The following is a 22,205-nucleotide window of genomic DNA, read 5'->3' on the forward strand; positions in this document are numbered from 1 at the left end:
TTGTAGGTAGTCTCCTAAATGTGTTTAGAGCAGCGATTTTCAACGGGTGTGCTGCAAAAAATTTTAAAACATGCAATAAATATCTGACTATTTAGCCAAGGGCACTGATCTCTTTTCCCTTTGATTGTCATATTAAAAAATGGCAACTGCCAACACAATAGATGTCCAGTGTGAACGAATCAAAATTATACCTATTTTTTGTCAGACTGGCAAAAAGTGGATTTTTGTTGTGCTGCAGAATTTTAGTAATAGTTTATGTGTGCTGTGAAATGAAAAGAGTTAAAAATTGCTGGTCTAGAGACTTCATCCAAACCCTAAGTCTAAGTTCTCCATACCTGAGATGAGTGGTTTGTTTGTGCAGGTTTCTCGGTGTACTTAACCCTGCTGCTGACTTAGGTCTGGGTCTCTTCACGTTAGAGGATGACCTAGTTGAATTTTTCTTTGATAAAACAGAAGGAATCTGAGAGTTTTCTCCTGTAATGATTTAGCATCTCTTGTTCCTTACTCTTCTAGGATTTTCCAACAGAAAGTCAGGGTGTGGAGGCCATCCTATGAAAGATGCCAGGAAGCCTGTGGACCTAATGTCCAGAATAAAGAACGCTTGAGGGTTTTGTGACTGGTGCTCACCTTTAGAGCAGAATTAAGGGAATACCTCAGGAAAGGGGCTAGAAGGAAGCAGGAGAGACCCAAACATATTTCCATAAAGATCAAGTACGTTTACTCCTGGTGTCTACAAAGATTTCTAGTGATTGAGTACTATTATTATTTTATGAAATCTAGCCATCAGGGCACTGACACTGTAAGCAGAACAAACTCTCCAGACAGATTCAGGACATGGAAAGGAACTTCTCAGATGTTGTTTTTGACATCTTTTGCAATTGTATAATTCTAATCTTAAAAATCTAAAAATTTCCCTGGCTGGTGTGCTCAGTGGTTAGAGCATCAGCCTGTGCACCAAAGGGTCGTGGGTTTGATTCTTGGTCAAGGGCATATACCTGGGTTGCGGGTTCACTCCCCACCCCACAGGGGAGGGTGAGTGCGGGAGGCAACCAATCGATGTGTCTCTCTCACATCAATGTTTCTCTCTCTCTCCCTCTCTCTCTCTCTCCCCCTCTCTCTCTCTCTCTCCCTCTCTCTCTCTACCTCTATCTCTATCTCTATCTCTCTCTCCCCCTCCCTCCTTCTGTCCCTTCCTTCCCCTCTTTCTGAAAAAGCAATGGAAAATATCCTCAGGTGAGGATTAACAAAAAATATATATATTAAAAGTGTTTGTAAAGTCATTTCAGTGTCTGAAGAGTGAGGAATAAATTAGGAAACTGCATCCCAACTTAGATGCATCTAGGGAAGAACCCAGCCTGTGAAGACACTGGCAGTAGCTGGAAAAGGCAGCAAAAGGCCAGACCCACTGACTGTAGAGCTCAAAATTAACTTGTATCGGGGTTATCTTGGAAGGGACTCTTGGTTGTATCTCGACCCATAGCCCCAATAATATCCTAAAGAGAAAGGAAAGTGTGGGTCTTTATGTTGGGATGGTAGGGGCAGCTATTTCCCCAGAAGTCACCTGAGGTTAAAAAGGCAATGGTGAGGACCTGGGCCCCTCTCTGCCTCTGGAACCTTCTCTTCAGGCTCCCAACATGTCCCGGGGATTTCATCCTGCTTCAGTCTACTATTCTTTACCTGCTCTTTTCAGCAGGGCTAACGGTCCGCTCCCTTTATCTCATCCCTTCCAAGCAGGCCCTGGGCTAAGGGAGTTCAGGGTGTTGTTATGTGATATTGTCTCCCCCTACTGCCATCCCACTGAACTGTCTGCAACTCCAAGCCATGCCCAAATATCAGGAAACTGAGCCTGTGCACCAAAGGGTTGTGAGTGCAGCTCCTGAAGCAGCATGGGAAAATGCTCGGTAATGGGTGCTGAACAAACTATGTGCAAATATATGCTAAGGCAATCGAAAAGAAATGATATTGTAATAAAATTATGAGTAATTTTTCTATTTTTAAAGTTTTCAGTGTAGTGGTATTCTAACTTTTTATAATAATAATATTTTCTTTTAAATATTTTATAAATTCATATTTTAAATAAAATATGTATGTATTTAAATACTTTTATAAAAAGTGAATAGCTTATAAATTTATACTTAACTTATTTCTACAGAAAAATGCTGTTTTATATGAAAGTTCAGAAAAAAAAGTCCCCACAATTTTCTAAATATACCCTAATCATGCTTCTGCCCTCTCTATCTCAGCCTAACTCCCACTTAAGTGTAAGGGCTTCCACCATGATTACTGTGAGTCCTCCCCCTGCTGCCAGAATATAAGATTCATGAGAGCAGGACCTCCCTTCTTGTTCGCCAGTGTATCCCTAGCTCCAGGAACAATACCTGATAAATGGTAGTCACTCAGTAAATACTGCTGAATACGTGGATGTACATCTGCCTCCTTATCCAAAGACAGGAAGACTTAAAGCAGTGAAGTGGGTGCATATGTCACATGGGTCTTATTACAGTATAAATAATGGGTAACACTTATAAAGCATTTATTAAGTAAATATGCTAGGCACTATGCCAGAGGTGGGCAAACTTTTTGACTCGAGGGCCACAGTGGGTTCTTAAACTGGACTCAGAAGAAGGAGCTGCGGCCGTGTTTCCCGACGTTGCCATGTTAACACTGCTGCTGGTGAAGGAGCGGAGGGGAGAGCAAGAGAACCCTCCGCTCTTTCGGCTCCGCGGGCCGGATAGAACAGCCGAACGGGCCGGATCCGGCCCGCGGGCCGTAGTTTGCCCACGGCTGCGCTATGCTAAGCATTTGATATATAAAAATATGATATATTTTTTATTTTTAAAAAACCTGTAGGAAACTGAATTGGAGAGGGGTTAGTTGTTGCATACCCACTTATGAAATCTTTTATTATTTAGCAGAGCACTGAACCATCTTCATGAGTTATTCATCATAATAAAATTATAGAGTAACTCAATGTTCGAGTTCTCATTATTTGGCTCCTTGAAGCCACACAGTGAGTAAAAAGAACTGCAATAAAGATTTTGATTCCTTAATTCTAGTACGCATCCAAAGCAGCTCAGATTTCTTCCCAGAAGACAAATACAAAATTCTGTAATAATGCGGCCCATGTCAGAAGGTTCTGGTGGGAGAGAGTTAATAAGTGATTACAGAATTCTTTGTAAATACAAAGCGCTGTAGACATGCAAAACCTCTACAACAGTAATTAATTCTAATCACCATCTCTTTTTCTGTGTGCAGCTGTCTCTCAAAATTCACTTTGGGAGTGTAATCACCCCATCTCAACAGATAAAATAACCTCCCTCTATCTCAGACCCTACTGAGAAGCTGTCCCTCATTCCCCACCAGCTGTTGAAGCTCTTCCTTTCCTCCGCCTACCCCCACTCCCAGTTGATGAACAAAGGCTGAATGCTAACCTTAATAAGGAAAAAGTTCAGACTGAGCCTTTCACCTTTCAAAATTCCCGAATGTCAAATAAAATGGGACAAAAGGGAGACATGTACAGACATTTCAAAATAGAATCCCTTCCCTCCACGACACAGAAGGAAACCTTTCCTCCCTCTGAGCTCCAGTTGTGCTCATGTAATTATGCAGAAATACCAGGATGACAAATTATTGTTTATTTAGCAATATGAGGCACATAATAAGCACTGATGGCAATGATCAAGTCAACATTCATTTATGTCTATGACTTCTTGAGTAATTGCAACAGAAACCATATGGCCCCCAAACTGGAAATATTTACTATCCGGCCCTGTATAGAAGTAGTTTGCCAAGCCCTGGTAGGCTGAGTCCTGAGTCCTGGGGCGCTCCAATATAATAAGAAATAGGAGATAATAAGAACTTTGAAAAGGAGCCATTCATGATATGGGCAGAAAACCAAGGGAATGTGGTGCCTCCAGAGTCAAGTGAAAATTGTTCTGACGGTGGGAGGGAGTGGCCAACAAGCAAGGTGGGACTGAGAACCGAACGTGAGACTTCATTAGCTGTGGGTCCTTGGGGCCCTTCACAAGTGCATTCTTAGTGGGATGGTAGGAAGGAAAGTCTAACTGATGCGGTGAGTTCAAGAAAGAATGGGGAGAGAGGCAATGGAGACAAGTAAGAGTTTTGCTAGAAAGAAGAACAGAGAAAAAAAGCTATAACCTGAAAGGTGTCCTAGAACACAGTGTGTTGGTTTTGTGGTTTTTCTTTTTTAGATGGCATATCACCGCATGCTTGTACGCTGATGGGAATATGGGGATGATCCCGGAGAGATGGGAATGACGATAAAGATGATGAGGAGAAGAGGTTAAATTCTGATACAGATACACTATGGAAGCTGCACCCCCAGCCGTAAGGGAGAGAGTTCCAGCAGCAGTATGAAGTGATTCCTTACGTCGAACATCTAGGGTAAATAAAATCAAAACAACTTAAGGCCCTGAGGCGGAAAGCTTGCTCCTCGGAAAGGTAGGGATTGTCACCTAATAGAGGCCCACCAAGGGCCAGGAAGGTTAGAACCTGGGCGAGGTACCCAGGCCTGGAATGCCTCCTGCAGACCCTGAAAATTTCATGGCACTCTCTAGATTCATTTGCCTTTTGCTGTCCTTTACTAATGTCCCATTCAGATATCTCAGCTTTTTACAGAGAATCTCACAAAAGCCCTGTGTCCACATGAGAATCAGAATATTAAAAAGAGCGATGTCTCCTGGAGGCCAGTGTGTTGAGGGAAACTGTAATCAGGAAAAGGTGAATGAATTCCACAGGCAGTGCCTGCATTTTCAAGCCCAGACAGCCCTTGATTTTCATTCCAGTGCCAACCTTAGAAAGGTTGTGCTTTATTTAATGAAGAGGAACCTGCCTGGCTAGGTGGCTCAGTTGGTTGAAGCATCGCCCCGTATGTTACAAAAGGTTGTGGGTTCGATCCCCAGTTGGGGTGCATACAGGAGGCAACTGATCAATGCTTCTCTCTCACATTTATGTTTTTCTCTCTATCTCCCTTCCTCTCTCACTCTAAAATTCAATAGAAAAATCCTCAGGTGAGGATTAGAAAAGAAGAAGAGGAAAGCTTACAAAATTAAGGGAGCTTTTGTATGAAGGAGGAATATGTTCTAAGATAATGGGTATAATGGCATGTGATTTCTTATAAAACGAACTGTGAACTTTCACGGGGTAACTCTCCAGGAAGACTCCTCAGGGAGGAAGGGGAAGCTCCGTAAAGCTGTCCCAACACCATCCCCTGAGTTTCTCCTTTCCCGGGGGAACGCTTACCTCAAGAACCATTACAGGCCTCAGGAGTACAATGTTCTTCCTTTTATATTATGTTATAAGTATAGTGAAAAACTCCTCCTGCTTTTGCAGGGTAGAGACAAGACTAGAATATTCAGAAGCCTTTCCAGGAGACGAAGAGGAGAATGAAGTGAACAGAAACTGCAGAAGCTGAGAAACAGGAATATGAAATCTAGGCACTCAGGCTTTGAAACCAGATAAATCTTGGCTTTAAATGGTGGCTCTGCCACTTACTGGCTGTATAACCTTGTGCCCTGGTGCAGGTTAATCGACCTCTTTGAAGAATAGTTTCTTCATCTGTAAAATGGGTGTATTTATTCCTATCTATGTTAGTTCAGGTCCTCTGAGAAGTAGACACCAAGATCAGAGTAGATTGCAAGAAACTGGGGGAAATGCCTGTGAAAGAAAATGGGCATTGTTCACATTAGTGTTTGTCAGTCATTGTCATGATTTAATTTTATGGATACTGTAAGGTAAATTGTAAGGAATTTAATTTGATCAATAAAAAATATCATTATTAAAAAAAAAAAAAAGAAAGAAAATGGGGAGGGAGCCAGAGAAGGCGGAGATCTGTCAGACAGTGATGCACACTGACCCATGAGAAGGGAAGAGGGGAAGAAAGAAGGTATGATGGGAAGAGCCTTAGACTGTCAGAAAGCTTTCAGAAAGTTTCTGCAAAGCCCATGTAGAATCCTCAAGCCAAAACAGCAGTCAGAGGACTCCTCTGTCTCACGGAAATGGGCCTCCCATCGTGTGCTCTCACTGGCTGGAAACAGGCCACGGGGAACATGGTCTTGGAGTAAATGCAGGGTTGTATTTAGAGCACAGCAGCTGGGGGCATCAGCCCATCTTGCTCTCCACAGCGGGAGATCTGAGAGGCACATTCTCATGGTTACACACATCTCCGCAGGGGGTTGGAGAGCAGCTCCTCCAAGGTTCCCAGGGGCCTCTCTTCCTGAGGAAGAGCCCGTTTAGTGGAATGAACTACAGCCCTCATGACTGCTGTTGATCTACAACTGGTGCTCATACTCTGCCTTCTCCATTCTTAACTCCCCTCACAGTCACCTATCATCTTGGCTGGTTTGGGTGGCTTTCCTGGTAGTGTGACCCACCGAGTCTTCATTCCGAAAGAGTCTGGTAATCACACTGTTAGTAATCACACCTTCTCAGACTGGAGCTGTTGCATGTGTCTATTCAAGGGGGAAAAGGGAGATGCCCAACTGCATCACAAAGATTCCACACTTATTTCCTCCTTCCCTGTTTCCCTTGTGTGAAAGTGGTCTTATCTTCTCCTGCTGATCAAGGTCAATTACCTTTGCCAATATGACGAATCCTGTTCTCTAGGCTGGTGCTTGGACACAAGGAGTCCAAAATGTCCTGGTGACTGACAGCCATAGCTTATAGTTCAGTGGGATCATTGCTATGTCCCCTGGCAAGAGTACACCTTCTTTGGGGATCAGGACCTCCAACTCTGCAAAGCTTAGTGTTGCTGGGACAGGAAGTACACAATCCCCCATTGGGTCATTGTAAGTAACAGTAAGTGGGGTTACCTCTGCTTGCACCCCTTGGTTTCCAGATCCATGTATTCTTCCCATTGGGGATCTAGCACCATATAAAATTCTCTCTATATACTGGGTGAGCAAAAGTTAAGTTTACAGGAATCCAATGGTAAGGATTGCATGGGAAATAATACAATAATTATTAAATAATAATCTTTCCTAATAATAGACAAACATGTAAATTGACCATCCCTCTGCTACGCTCACCAGCCAATCAAGAGAGTATGCAAATTAACCCAACAAAGATGGCGGTTAATTTGCATACATAGGCCAAAGCGGTGGAGCAAAGACTGAAGGCTCCACCCGGAGCAGGGACAACTGCAGGCTCTGGCCAGAGTGAAGGCCTGGGTCCCAGGTGCCAGAGGAAAACTGGTGCTGGCAGCCAGGGGAAGGGAAGGCCTGTTGCATGAATCTCTTTGTGCAACAGGCCTCTAGTACAAGAATAAACTCTGTGTTTCATGTACTCACAAATAATGATAAACCTACTTTTGCCCACCCCTGTATACTGCATCTTTCCACAGTGTTGCCACCAAGCTGGCATTTTACTTGTGCCTTTAAAAGCTATTTCAACATTTTCTGAGGCCAGCTGCCCTTGATGGTGCAGTATGTGATATGACCGGTGGACCTATGATCATGAGCCCACTTCACATATCCTTTACTGTAAAGTGGGTCTCATGTTTTGATGCTATATCGTGTGAGAATCCCTGCCTACAGATCAGGCATTCCACAAGCTCCTAATAAATAGTGATCCTGGCTGAGGTACAATGGGCAGGAAATGCAAATCCAGCCCAAAATAAGTAATCTACTCATGTGAGGATGGACACTGGCCCTTCCATTGTGGGACAGGCTCTATGTAGTTGACTTGCCACCAAGTACTGTAGCTGGTTGGTCTACTCAAGGAAGAGGAGTCCCCATCAAGGGATCAGCATCAATCTTTACTGCTGATGAGCTGAATATTCAGGGGCAGTAGTAGCCAGAATTTCAAGTGCCTGCATTGTGATTCCCCCACTGGAGCTTAGCATAAGCTCTATACTGCATCTTTTCCTGCCAACACTTCCTATTAACACTTCCAGCACTCTAGGATCCTCCAGATCCTATTGGCAGAGCCATTTTCTTTTCCAGGTCTCATTCAAAGCAGGCCTCTCCTTCCATGTCACCTGGTATTTGAGCAAGAGCAATGATCTTAGGTGGAGAATATATTGCTTCCAGAACCTAAATAAGACTACTGGAGCTGTGCTTCCATCTTTGTGATAGGGTATCAATGTCAACTCAGACTGTACGTCTAATAGTCTACAAAATGTCTGGGTTGAACAGTGACCTATGAGCCAGGAGGTCACACTTCAATTCCCGGTCAGGGCACATGCCCAGATTGTGGTCTTGACTCCTAGTAGGGGATATACAGGAGGCAGCCGACCAATGATTCTCTCTCATCATTGATATTTCTATCTCTCCCTCTTGCTTCCTCTCTGAAATCAATAAAAAAATATTTTTATATGTCTGAGTATTTTCTCTTCCCCCGTATACAATCACTTAAGTACACATCTACTTATGGTGCCTTTGGAGAAAGGAACTGGCAATGGTTCTCAACCTTCCTAATGCCATGACCCTTTAATACAGTTCCTCATGTTGTGGTGAGCCCCAACCATAAATTATTTTCGTTGCTACTTCATAACTGTAATTTTGCTACGGTTATGAATCGTAATGTAAATATCTGATATGCAGGATGTATTTTCAGGGGTTGCGACCCACAGGTTGAGAATCACTGAACTAGAGGAATTATCATAGTATTTACTGGCATGATGATACTAGCTATACTTTACCTAGAGATATCATACTCATCTAATGGTCTTGGTGAATGACATGGCTTCTGAGTTCTCCCATGGAATATAATCAACTGGGATGTGTTGTGGCCTCACATAATATAGCCATTCCTGCTTGCCCATTTCCTCAGCCTCTTTATTCCTTCTACTATCTACCCAGCTAGGGTCATTCAAGCATTTCTACTCCACTCAACATTGGCCATCACTTTCTTAAAGACTCTAGAAGAACCATCCCATCCCCTAGGGTTCTTGCCAGGATGTTAAATCCTGTGTCCCCCCCAAAGTTGTCCATAAGTCCACAAATTATTGCTTATCCATTATTATATTCTAGCCCACCTGATAAAGCACCTTCAAAATATAATGCCACATATACTACCTTGCTTCTGCTGGTATATGCTAGCTAATTCTTGCAGTTCCTTCAGTGTACAACATCTTTCCTCCCTTATCAGGTCCAGCACTTCCTCATCCAGGTGGTCTTGGTATGTGACCATAAGCTATTGGCATAGCAGCCAGGAGAGGGGGTAGGGCTCCTGATGAGGGCACCTGTTGCCTAATGGCAGGAGGGATTCTACAACTTATATTACAATGTCTATCAAAACAGAGCTATCAAAATAGCGCTTACTATGGAAGAGTAGGCCACTTCTGCAAGTTTTGAGGATTCAGACGGGTCTTCAAAGCCAAAATCCTCCGAAGCATCTATCCAGATGTCCCTATCCCATATCCCAGGTAATTCTAGCCAGGACCCTGACCTTAGCATAACAAATCTGCTTTGACTGATCTCTGCCATTCTATCAGATCATCTGTTTGCTGCTCAATTACGGCCTCTCTTCCACTTCAAAGTATAAATGCTGTCATACTTAGACTGTTTATTAATAACACTCTGATTCTCACATTCAGCTCAACCCCTGACATCCCAATTACATAAACTTTTGCTCAAATTTGTTTGAATTGGGTTTCTGTCATTTGTAAGTAAAAGAGAACTTGGATATCTGAGGAGAGAATTGATTTGATGAATAAAGTTTGAGGTAATGGGAGAAAGACTTTAAAAGGAGTGAGTCAATGGCAGAATAAGAACGCTTATATTTCCAAACTAACATATAAATAATCACATAAAGTGCATAATAGTATATATCGCCCCTACTACGCCCATGTAGCTATAGGATTAAGAAAATATTATATAAAATACATAGCAATGTTTGTTAAATTTGTTCCAGCACTGAACAATTTTATAATCATGGGCAATATGATAACTGACATTTATTAAATGCATACTGTATGCCAAGCATTATACTAAGAGCTTTATATGCATTATTTTATTTGACCACCATTTCACAGAAGACTAAGATTCAGCAATATTAAGAAACCACTGCCAAGGGTATACATCAACTAAATGCAATTGAGAGTTCTGAATACAGACCTCTCTGACTCCAGAACCCATGCCCTCTGCCAATGTATTTATGTGGCAGGGCTGTCACACTGACCTCCCTTCTTGAGGTCAATTTGTGTCTATTACACGAGGCTAAATGTTCTAAAATTCGCATATGTCATTTTACTAACTTTCATAATTCCTCTAGTCATTGGAGTTCTGGAAAACTATTGAGTAAATATGAATTTTTTCTGATAAAATTTCTGGCTATATTTAATACCTTTGAGAGCTAGAATATGGAGCTTCCACTTCCTCTGAAGTCTAATAATGATGAATTTACATTAACAGTGAAAACTGATCTGATATAAATGATAACTCTGCCGAAACCGGTTTGGCTCAGTGGATGGAGCGTCGGCCTGCGGACTGAGGGGTCCCGGGTTCGATTCCGGTCAAGGGCATGTGCCTGGGTTGCGGGCACATCCCCGGTGGGGGATGTGCAGGAGGCGGCTGATCGATGTTTCTCTCTCATCGATGTTTCTGACTCTCTGTCTCTCTCCCTTCCTCTCTGTAAAAAATCAATAAAATATATTTAAAAATAAATAAATAAATAAATAAATAAATAAATAAATGATAACTCTGATATAGAGGCACCAGGAACATGAAAATTTGTAGTTATCCTCTGGGGAGTTATCCCTCTTTTTCATCAGAATTCCCCCACCCTCCCTCCAGAAGCCTGGAAAGCAGACAGTCCCCTTTCCCTGCTCTTTGCGAGCATTTTTCCAAGGTATCTAAAGGAAACGTATACAAAATTTAAAAACCCAGAAACTCAATAAGTTCCTCAATAGGCAGAATAGGATAAGGAAAACACTCTTTCCTTTCATCTCTGTCTCCAAGATACTTAGTATAAGTCCTCATTGTCACTCACTGTCTCAGTGACAGACATCTTCCATAGGAGAATACATTAGGCATGTGGGAAACCTTGGCTGAATGTGATGTGCTCACCAATTTTCTCCAACATGGACATTTATCCTGCTGTTAAATATGGGCAGGATATTTCTCAGAATTCCCCACACCTCCTAGAACTGTCCAGTCTGGTTCCTGCCACCAACCTCTCTACTGAAAGTGCTCTTGCCAAGTCCCCAGCAACACCCATGTTCCCTAACCCAGTGAGTACTTTTTAATGCTTACCATTCTAGAACTCAGCCAAAGTTCTGAAGTTGGTCACTTCTTGCTCTATTCTCCTTCTGCCTTTCTCTGGCTCCTGGCTCTGTCTTCCCTCTGGCTTCATTCTCTTCCAGAGCTTTCTTCTTTCTGTCCAGTCACTCCCTCCGTCTCTCCCAAGGCTTTTCTTTCTCTCGCCCCTTAAAGGAATGTGTCCTTGGTTTCTTTCAATGTTCTGTCTATGCACTCAGCCTGGATCATTGCAACACCACCTAGGGCAGCGGTTCTCAACCTGTGGGTCACGACCCCTCCAAGCAGGGGCCTTATCTAAATTGTTCACTGTTTTATTCCTAATGTCTAACAGAAGCACTGGCACATAGTAGGCACTCATTAAATATTTGTTGAAGTGAATGAATGAATAATTAAATCTTCATTCAGCTGGATTCAACAGTTCAAGGATGTTCACAGTTCAATATGCACAGTGCCTATCATGTGCCATTTTACTTCCTAAATTGTTTATTGGATATGTTCCCTTATCTATAATGCTATTGTCTTAGCTCAGATTCTAATCATTTCTTGATTGGACTACTGCAACAATTTCCTAACTCAAACCTCAATCCCCTCTGCTCTATTCTCCACACAGCTTCCAGAATAATCTTCCTAAAATCAAATTAGACCATACCACTCCAAGGTTAAAGACCTCAGTGAGTCCAAAGCCTAAGCCTGGTACAACAGAAATCCCCATGCTCTGGCTACTGCTTACCTATTCTCCAGCCGCATCACTCACCGCACCCCACAGGCACCCACCTCACCAGGCTGCTGGACTCTTCACACAAACACTATCTCCAACTATCTACTCTGACTCACTCCTATTCTTTTAACAAAATGTTTATTGACCACTTGACACATGCCTGGCAATGTTCTAGGTACTGGCGATGACATGATGAATAAAAAGACAAAATACTTGCTCTGCTAGTGAATGAATCCTCTCCCTACTCAAATGGCACCTTCAGCAGGATGCCTTTCTTTAGCACCTCCACAGAACTATAATAATATCTTTTTGATACTTTATCACAACATGCTATAGCTATTGATGTACTTGAATATAAGGGTAGTTCTAGGTTTTATAAGCCATCTAGGCTCATGTATGTCATTTGGGGTGTGTGTGTGTGTGTGTGTGTGTGTGTACATCTTTAAGAAAAATTATTACTAATATAATATTGCTAAGCTCTTTCCAAGGTCTTGGAATGAGCCTGTGCAAGCCACTTCATGGCACATCCACTCCTATTTACCTGTCTCCCTCTAGAGTCTAGACTGCGAATTTTTCATTTCTATACCCCCACACTTTACTTATACTCATGCCAGATCAGAGAGTCCTTTTTTTTTTTTTAAATATATTTTATTGATTTTTTACAGAGAGGAAGGGAGAGAGATAGAGAGTTAGAAACATCGATGAGAGAGAAACATCGATCAGCTGCCTCCTGCACATCTCCCACTGGGGATATGCCCGCAACCCAGGTACATGCCCTTGACCGGAATCGAACCTGGGACCTTTCAGTCCGCAGGCCGATGCTCTATCCACTGAGCCAAACCGGTTTCGGCCAGAGAGTCCTTTATCCCAGGTGTATTATCATTGTTCACTGCTTTCCCAGAGAGGCCACTAGATAACAAGAACCTTGCCTAGAAGCTACATTGACCTGTCCTCTCTTAGGGGTTGACAATGCCCTGGAGCTTGCTTTTGAGCTAGTGGATCACTAATTCTAACATTTCAATCCAATGCTTGCACGCTTTACTGGAAGTAGGAGTCCTCTCAAAGGATCCCTCGCTGCCTCTCCAGGGTCTTCCAGACACTTCCATCAGTTTTCAGTCAATCCCATAAGGCATAGGACCTCAGAAAGCAGATTAAGAACATGTATAAGAGTCTTCCCAACAATCACCAAAGGATTTCAAAACTGTTTACAATAGGGGCTGTCACATGTACAGAGAACAGACCCAGAGTCCAAACTTAAATAAAATTTTCCTGGCTTCTTCACTCAGTTTACATAAGACTTTAAGGCTATCTAAATCTGCAATCTTCCTGGTCCAAAAATCATTTTGTCTGCTGCTTCTAGAAATATATATATTCTATTGGTCCAAATATTTTCTGAACTGCCCAAAATCAGAGAATCAAAAAAATTACAGTAACAAGGAACTTAGAGTAAAATTAATAAAAAGATACATATATGTATATGCATATCTATTATGTTCAAGCTATTGTGAGAAACCAAAGAAGAATAACATGATCCCATTGCTCAAAGAGCTTATAAACAAGTCTTTCCATGGCCGGGCTTATATTACCTATATTGTTGTTTGCCCCCTCTTTTCTACAGCTCTGAATATATTATTTTTCTAGGGTTTTACTGAACTTGAATCAAGTCTCATTAATTACTCACATGCTTCTGGCACAAATTAGAAGTAACTGCAGAAAAAATAGCACACTTATCAACTATTCTCCTAAATGGGGAAGACATACTCCAACAGAGAAAATTGACTTTGTAATGTCTTAGAACCAAGCAACATATCCTAGAAATTAGCTAAATTTCATTTGCTGGAAACTAAGCAACTGCGTTCTAAGGAATGACTAAGGGTTTCCATGGGCTTCTATGGCCTCAGTTTAGAGGCAATTTTTTAAAATTAAGGACATAAAAAGTAATAACCACCAAACATTTATGTTTGTACCTTTGAGTACTCACTAAATCTCAGGCATTGAGAGTAAAACATGCTCCTTGCCTTGAGAAATTCACAGTCTAGTAAGAGAGACAGAAATCCAGATAGTGGTACTACAAAATGGTAGAAATGATAATAGGGACAAGCATGGGGGTTGGGGGGTACTCACCTACCTGGTGTGAAGGAAATAATATCTGGCCTGACTTTTAAAAGAACATAAGGTTTAGACAGCAAAACTGTGAGGCAAGGTGAGGCAGGGTACATATACCAGTAAGGTTACCAATCAACAAACAGAAAACAACTTTGATTTAATTAGAAAAGGAGTTTATTGGAAAAGTACTGTGTAGCCCAGAGAATCCCTAGAAAGACTGAAGATCCAAGATTAAAAAACAGAAGCAAAAGGATACTGCTCAGAGTAAACAGTCAAAATCACAGGAGAGAATCCAACAAAGGCAGGTGCTGCGGTGCAGTCACTGAACCCTGGTCTCTTCAGCTGAACTTACCAGGGCGATTGCACTGGACACTGGAATGCTGGTACTAGACAGTGAATACTGGACGTCCAGTGCAAGACAGTGGTTGCCCATTAGCAACCTTCAACACCCGTAAAACTGGCGACTCCTAAACCATAGAAAGGAGGTTCCAATGCTGACAGTTTAAAGAGGAGCACTATAGCAACATTCCAAGGAGATGAGAAGGCAAGAAAGAGAAAATGTACAAGTGCAAGCCTTTATTGAGGAAGAATGATCCAAGTCAATCACCTAAGCTTTAAACTTAAAGTAGGAAAAAGAGGAGCAAACTAAACCCAAAGCTAGCAGAAGAAAATAAATAACAAAAAACAGAAAATAGAAATCAATGAAATAGAAAACAAGGAAGCAAATCAATGAAACCAAGAGTTGGTTCTTAGAAAAGAACAAAATGGACTAACCTTTAGCTAGACTCATCAAGAAAAAAAAAAAAAAGAGAAGACATAAATTATTAAAATAGAAATGAAAGAGGAGACTTCACTAGCAATCTTACAGAAATTAACAGGGTTATAAAGAAATGATATAAACAACTTTATGCCAACTTATATAACATAATTAGGACAATTTATATAACATAATTCTATAGAATTCCTAGGAAGACACAAATTACCAAAATTAACTCAAGAATAAATGGAAATAGACCCATAACCAGTAAAGAAGTTAAATCAGTCATTTAAAAGCCCTCTACAAATAAAAGCCAGGTTCAGATAACTTAAATGGTGAATTTTATCAAAAATTAAAGAATAAATAATACCAATCTTTCACAAGCTTTCCAGAAAATAGCAGAGGAAGAATCACTTCCCAACTCATTCTATCAAGTCAGTATTATTGGGATACAGACAAAGGTAGCAAAAGAAAAAAAAACATAAACCAATATCCCCCACAAATATAAAGACAAAAATCCTCAACAAGATAATAGGAAACTGAATCCAACAAAATATAAAAAGAATTAAACAACAAAATCAAGTGCTGGCAATGATGTGGAAAAAAGGAACCCTTGTGCACTGATGCTGGGAATGCATATTGGTGAAGCCACTGTGGAAAATGGAATGGAGGGTCCTCAAAAAATTAAACTATAACAGGACCCAGTAATTGCACTTCTGGGCATTTATCTGAAGAAAATAAAAGTACTAACTCAAAAAGATATATTCACCCCCATGCTTATTGCAGCATTATTTACAATAGTCAAATGTGGAAATAACCTTAGAGTCCATTGGCAGATTAATAGATAAAGAAAATATATAAATTTAGCCATAAAAAAATGAAATCGTGCCACTGGCAACAACATGGATAGACCTTAAGGTCATTATGCTAAGTGAAATAAGACACTTATATGCAAACTTCTAGTTATAAAATAAATAAGTCATGAGGACATAATGTACAGCATGGTGACTATAGTTAATAATACTGTATTGCATAATTAAAAGTTGCTAGAGAGTTAATCTTAAAAGTTCTCATAACAACAACAAAAACTATGTATGGTAATGAATGTTAACTAAATTTATTGTGGTGATCATTTTGGAATATATACAAATATCAAATTATTATGTTTTATACCTGAAACTAACATAATGTTGTTTCTCAATTATACCTGAATAAAATTTTTAAAAAATAAGGATCTTAAAATGGGGAGATTATCCTGCGTTATCTGAGTAGTCCCAATATACTCACAAGGGTTCTTATAAGAGACAGAAGCAGGTAGGTGAGCCAGACGAGATGTGACAATGGAAGAAAAAGGTAGAGTTATTTGATGTAAGAAAGACTTGATTAGCCATTGCTAGCTTTGAGGACAGAGGAAGGGCACAAGCCAAGAACATGGTGGCTTCTAGAAGCTAGCAAAGTCAAAGATATGATTCTTCCCCAGAACCTCAAGAAGGAATACAGCCCAGCTGATATCTTGACATTAGCCCTGTAAGACTCATTGTGGACTTCTGGTCTTCAGAATTATGAGATAAATTTGTGTTGTCTTAAACCATGATGTTGGTGTAAGTTTGTTACAGCAGCAATAGGAACCTAATCATCACTGAGGAAGAACACACTTACCAGGTCACTCAGATTATTGGCAGAACTCATTTCCTGTGGCTGTGAGACTGAAGCCCTGCATTCTTGCTAGCTATTGGCCGGAGGCCTTCTTCAGCTACTAGACTAGAGGCTCCCTTAAACAGATAAAGAAGGTCTCTGGAAAACCTATAGCTAACATACTTAATGTTAAAAAACTGAGTGTTTGTCCTGGCTGGCATGCTCAGTGGTTAGAGCGGTGGCCTGAGCACCAGAGAGTCAAGAGTTAGATTCCCAGTCAAGAGCATGTAACTGGGTTGCAGATTTGATCCCTGGCCCTGGTCACTGCTCAGGGTGCATGCAGAGGGAGGCAACCAATCAATATGTCTCTCACATCTCTCTCTCTCTCTCTCTCTCTCTCTCTCTCTCTCTCTCACTCTCCCTATCTCTATCTCTATCTCTCTCTCCCCTTCCTTCCCTGCTTCCCTCCCTTCCACTCTTTCTAAAAAATCAATGGAGAAAAAAAAAAAAAAACAAGACTGCGGCATAGGTAAACACCGGAGAATGCTGCCTCGCACAACCACTTCAAAAATACAACTAAAAGACGGAATGGACATCACCCAGAACCACAGGAAAGCTGGCTGAGGGGAAATTCTACAACTAGAAGGAAAGAGAAAAGCATACCGAGACTCAGAGGAGGCGCAGTATGGAAGTAAAATACTAAGGTGCGGAGCGGGCTGGCGGCTGAGGGCGCGGTTGTCGTTTTCAATTGGGAGGGAGTCTCAGGCTCTGGGCTCCAATTCCAGGCGAGTCTCTGGGGACCCAGACTCAAACGGGAGAAGCGGGACTGTCTGGCATCGGTCGGAACTCGAGGGCAGCTTTCTCTCCGAGGGGCTTGCAGCGATTACTGGGACACTGAGAGGCAGAGCCTCTGGGGACAGGACTGAGAGAAGCCATAACTGCTCACTCGGCCCGCCCTGTTGATCCCCTGAGACCCGCCCCGCCCAAGCCCTGCACAGAGGCATTTGCTGGTTAGCCTCAGGCAAAGGCTAGATTAGCACCTCCCTAGAGGACAGAAGTTCTCCCACTGCAGACACAGCTGATTCGCACAGCCAGTTGGCGTGGAGGTCAAATCCCCCCCAGTGTTACCTACAACAATCAAGGCTTAACTACAACAAGACCGCGCACAAAGACCACTAGGGGGTGCACCAAGAAAGCATAAAAAAATGCAGAGACAAAGGAACAGGACAGAAATGGAGGAAGGCAAAATGCTGGATATAGAGCTCAAAACCACACTTTTAAGGTCTCTCAAGCCACCGATAAATTTAGTAAGGCCCTCGAAAAGACTGGCGAGACCGCCAATAAATATAGTGAGATCCTCAAGAAATCTAATGAGACCCTCGATGTTGTGATAAAGGACCAACTAGAAATTAAGCATACACTGACTGAAATAAAGAATATTATACAGACTCCCAAGAGCAGACCAGAGGAGCGCAAGAATCAAGTTAAAGATTTGAAATGCGAAGGAGCAAAAAACACCCAACCGGAAAAGCAAAATGAAAAAAGAATCCAAAAATACGAAGATAGTGTAAGGAGCCTCTGGGACAGCTTCAAGCGTACCAACATCAGAATTATAGGGGTGCCAGAAGATGAGAGAGAGCAAGATATTGAAAACCTATTTGAAGAAATAATGACAGAAAACTTCCCCTACCTGGTCAAAAAATAGACTTACAAGTCCAGGAAGCGCAGAGAACCCAAAACATAAGGAATCCAAAGAGGACCACACCAAGACACATCATAATTAAAATGCCAAGAGCAAAAGACAAAGATAGAATCCCAAAAGCAGCAAGAGAAAGAAAATCAGTTACCTACAAGGGAATACCCATACGACTGTCAGCGGATTTCTCAACAGAAACTTTGCAGGCCAGAAGGGAGTGGCAAGAACTATTCAAAGTGATGAATACCAAGAACCTACAACCAAGATTACTTTATCCAGCAAAGCTATCATTCAGAATTGAAGGTCAGATAAAGAGCTTCACAGATAAGGAAAAGCTAAAGGAGTCATCACCACCAAACCAGTATTATATGAAATGCTGAAAGGTATCCTTTAAGAAGAGGAAGAAGAAGAAAAAGGTAAAGATACAAATTATGAACAACAAATATGCATCTATCAACAAGTGAATCTAAGAATCAAGTGAATAAATAATCTGATGAACAGAATAAACTGGGGATTATAATAGAATCAGGGACATAGAAAGGGAATGGACTGACTATTCTTGTGGGGGGGAAGGGATGTGGGAGATGCGGGAAGAGACTGGACAAAAATCCTGCACCTATGGATGAGGACGGAAGGTGGGGTGGGAACTGGAGGGAGGGGAGTTATGGAGGGAAAAAAAGAGGAACAAATGTAATAATCTGAACAATAAAGATTTAATAAAAAATAAAATAAAATAAAAATAAAAATCAATGGAAAAAATATCCTCAAGTGAGGATTAACAACGACAAAAATTTGTGCTTATTAACCTCTCCCTACTCTGAACAATCCTTATAGTAACAAGCTGTCTTTTCTGAATATGAGAACTTTGCATGGAATCTTTTAAAAAAGGAGTTTAATAAATTTTATACTGGTTGTAATACTTTAATATCAACAAAAGTTAAGTAATAATTATGCATTTTAACCCACACACCTCCCTTCGTGAAGTAATCTGTCTCTCTCCTTCTTGGGACTCCCACTGCAGTGCATGCCTCCGTTGAACACAACTCATTTTCTGTTTTGTATTAGATTCTCTGTCAAGGCTTGTTTCCTCTGTGAGATTACGGTTCCTTGAGGGAAAGCACTGTGTCTGACTCTTCTAGTTCTCAGCACAGCGCCTGGCATACCAGAGGTGTACAATACACATTTTTTTGAATGAAGAAATAAGTTAACCAGCAGAGATTTCTATGGTGATATTATTACACCCTTGTCCTCCGTATAAGCCTAACCCACAGCCTAGAAATCAAACACTCACTGAAAACAGTCCAGAGAATCCTCTCTGTGAAAATTGTTGGTGTGATATAATTCTAAAGAGTGTCAGGGTCGGCCAGGCTATATGGAAAGCTGTCTGCTCTTTTGTGTTACTTTCACAAGCAAAAAAAAAAGGGAGGGGGGAGTGTTAGTGGTTCCTGAGAAATATGTTCTAATTTTAGAACTCCATATATTAATGGTTAGCAGCCTTTCCTCTCACAGCGGTAGTACAGTAAAACGGTTGGGAACTTGTAGTCTGAAGTCAGAATACCTGTATTTCAATCTCACCGCCACCAAATAGTAGCTATGTAACCTCAGGCAAGTTGTTTAACCTCCTGTGCCTCATTTTCATCACCAGCAAAATGTAGAAACTAACAGTACAGACCCTCCAAGATATGGTGTGAAAATTAATGGCTAATATATTTGAAGTGTCTAGGCTAGTACCTGGCACTTTGTTTAAAAATGATAGCAAACACTAGCTGGTGTGGCTCAGTTGTAGAAGCAGCCCGTGTACCTAAGGGTCATGGGTTTGATTCCTGGTCCGGGCACATACCCAGGTTGCAGGTTCAATCCCAATCCGGGTGCATGCAGGAGGCAACCAATTGATGTTTCTCTCTCACATGGATGTTTTTTTCCTCTCTCTCTCCCTCTCCCTCCCTCTCTTTCTAAAAATAAATATAAATATTATATTTATTCCTATATAATAAAAGGCTAATATGTAAATTGTCCCTTTGATGGGGAGTTCGACCAGGAGCCAGGCCAGCCGGCCAACCGCCCAAAGCCCCCACCTCCTGCACCAATTCGTGCACAGAGCCTCTAGTATTTAATAAAGAAAGAAAGAGGTGGAAGCATCTGGAAGAACCAAGATGGCGGCATAGGTTAACGCCGGAGTTTGCTGCTTTGAACAACTACTTCAAAAGTGAAACCAAAAAACGGAAGGGACATCACCCAGAACCACAGGAACGCTGGCTGAGTGGAAGTCCTACAACTAGGAGGAAAGAGAAACGCATACGGACACTCAGAGGAGGCACAGTGCTGAAGTCAAATTCTGAGGTGCGGAGTGCGTGTGCGGAGCGGGCTGGCGGCGGAGGGCGCGGTTGGCATTTTCAATCAGGAGGGAGTCGCAGACTCTGAGCTCCAGATACAGGCGAGTCTTTAGGGACCCAGACTCAAACGGGAGAAGCGGGACTGTCTGGCTTCGGTCAGAGCGAGTGCAGCTTTCTCTCCGAGCTTTGCAGCCATTTCTGGGACTCAGAGAGGCGGAGCCCCTGGGGACAGGACTGAGAGCCGCCATAACTGCTCTCTCCGGCCCACCCTATTGATCCTGTGCGACCTGCCCCGCCCAAGCCCTGCACAGAGGCATTTGCCAGATAGCCTCAGGCAAAGGCTAGATTAGCACCTCCCTAGAGGACAGAAGTTCTCTCACTGCAGACACAGCTGGTTCTCATAGCCACTTGGCCTGGAGGTCAAACCCTCCCTGGAATTAGCTACAACAATCAAGATTTAACTATAAGACTTCGAACAAAGACCACTAGGGGGTGCACCAAGAAAGCATAACAAAATGCGGAGACAAAGAAACAGGACAAAATTGTCAATGGAAGATATTGAGTTTAGAACCACACTTTTAAGGTCTCTCAAGAACTGTTTAGAAGCCGCCGATAAACTTAATGAGATCTACAAGAAAACTAATGAGACCCTCGATCTTATATTGGGGAACCAACTAGAAATTAAGCATACACTGACTGAAATAAAGGATAATATACAGACTCCCGACAGCAGACCAGAGGAGCGCAAGAATCAAGTCAATGATTTGAAATGCGAGGAAGCAAAAAACACCCAACCGGAAAAGCAAAATGAAAAAAGAATCCAAAAGTGCGAGGATAGTGTAAGGAGCCTCTGGGACAGCTTCAAGCGTACCAACATCAGAATTATAGGGGTGCCAGAAGATGAGAGAGAGCAAGATATTGAAAACCTATTTGAAGAAATAATGACAGAAAACTTCCCTCACCTGGTGAAAGAAATGGACTTACAGGTCCAAGAAGCGCGGAGAACCCCAAACAAAAGGAATCCAAAGAGGACCACACCAAGACACATCATAATTAAAATGCCAAGAGCAAAAGATAAAGAGAGAATCTTAAAAACAGCAAGAGAAAGAAACTCAGTTACCTACAAGGGAATACCCATACGATTGTCAGCTGATTTCTCAACAGAAACTTTGCATGCCAGAAGGGAGTGGCAAGAAATATTCAAAGTGATGAATACCAAGAACCTACAACCAAGATTACTTTATCCAGCAAAGCTATCATTCAGAATTGAAGGTCAGATAAAGAGCTTCACAGATAAGGAAAAGCTAAAGGAGTTCATCACCACCAAACCAGGATTATATGAAATGCTGAAAGGTATCCTTTAAGAAGAGGAAGAGGAAGAAAAAGGTAAAGATACAAATTATGAACAACAAATATGCATCTATCAACAAGTGAATCTAAGAATCAAGTGAATAAATAATCTGATGAACAGAATGAACTGGTGATTATAATAGAATCAGGGACATAGAAAGGGAATGGACTATTCTTGGGGGGGAAAGGGGTGTGGGAGATGCGGGAAGAGACTGGACAAAAATCCTGCACCTATGGATGAGGACAGTGGGTGGGGAGTGAGGGCAGAGGGTGGGGCGGGAACTGGGAGGAGGGGAGTTATGGGGGGCAAAAAAGAGGAACAAATGCAATAATCTGAACAATAAAGATTTAATTAAAAAATAAAAAAATTAAAATTAAAAAAAAAAAGAAA

General features: G+C 41.8%; 1 protein-coding gene across 2 annotated transcripts in view; it reads right to left on the bottom strand.

Annotated features, from left to right (window-relative positions):
* LOC308528141 (C-C motif chemokine 21-like) overlaps window positions 1-22,205 on the bottom strand; it is a 75,140-nt gene that overhangs the window by 51,800 nt on the left and 1,135 nt on the right. The gene's annotated exons all lie outside the window — the stretch shown is intronic.

Source organism: Myotis nattereri (genome assembly GCF_964212035.1).
Source record: "Myotis nattereri genome assembly, chromosome: 12".
Classification (NCBI taxonomy): Eukaryota; Metazoa; Chordata; class Mammalia; order Chiroptera; family Vespertilionidae; genus Myotis; species Myotis nattereri.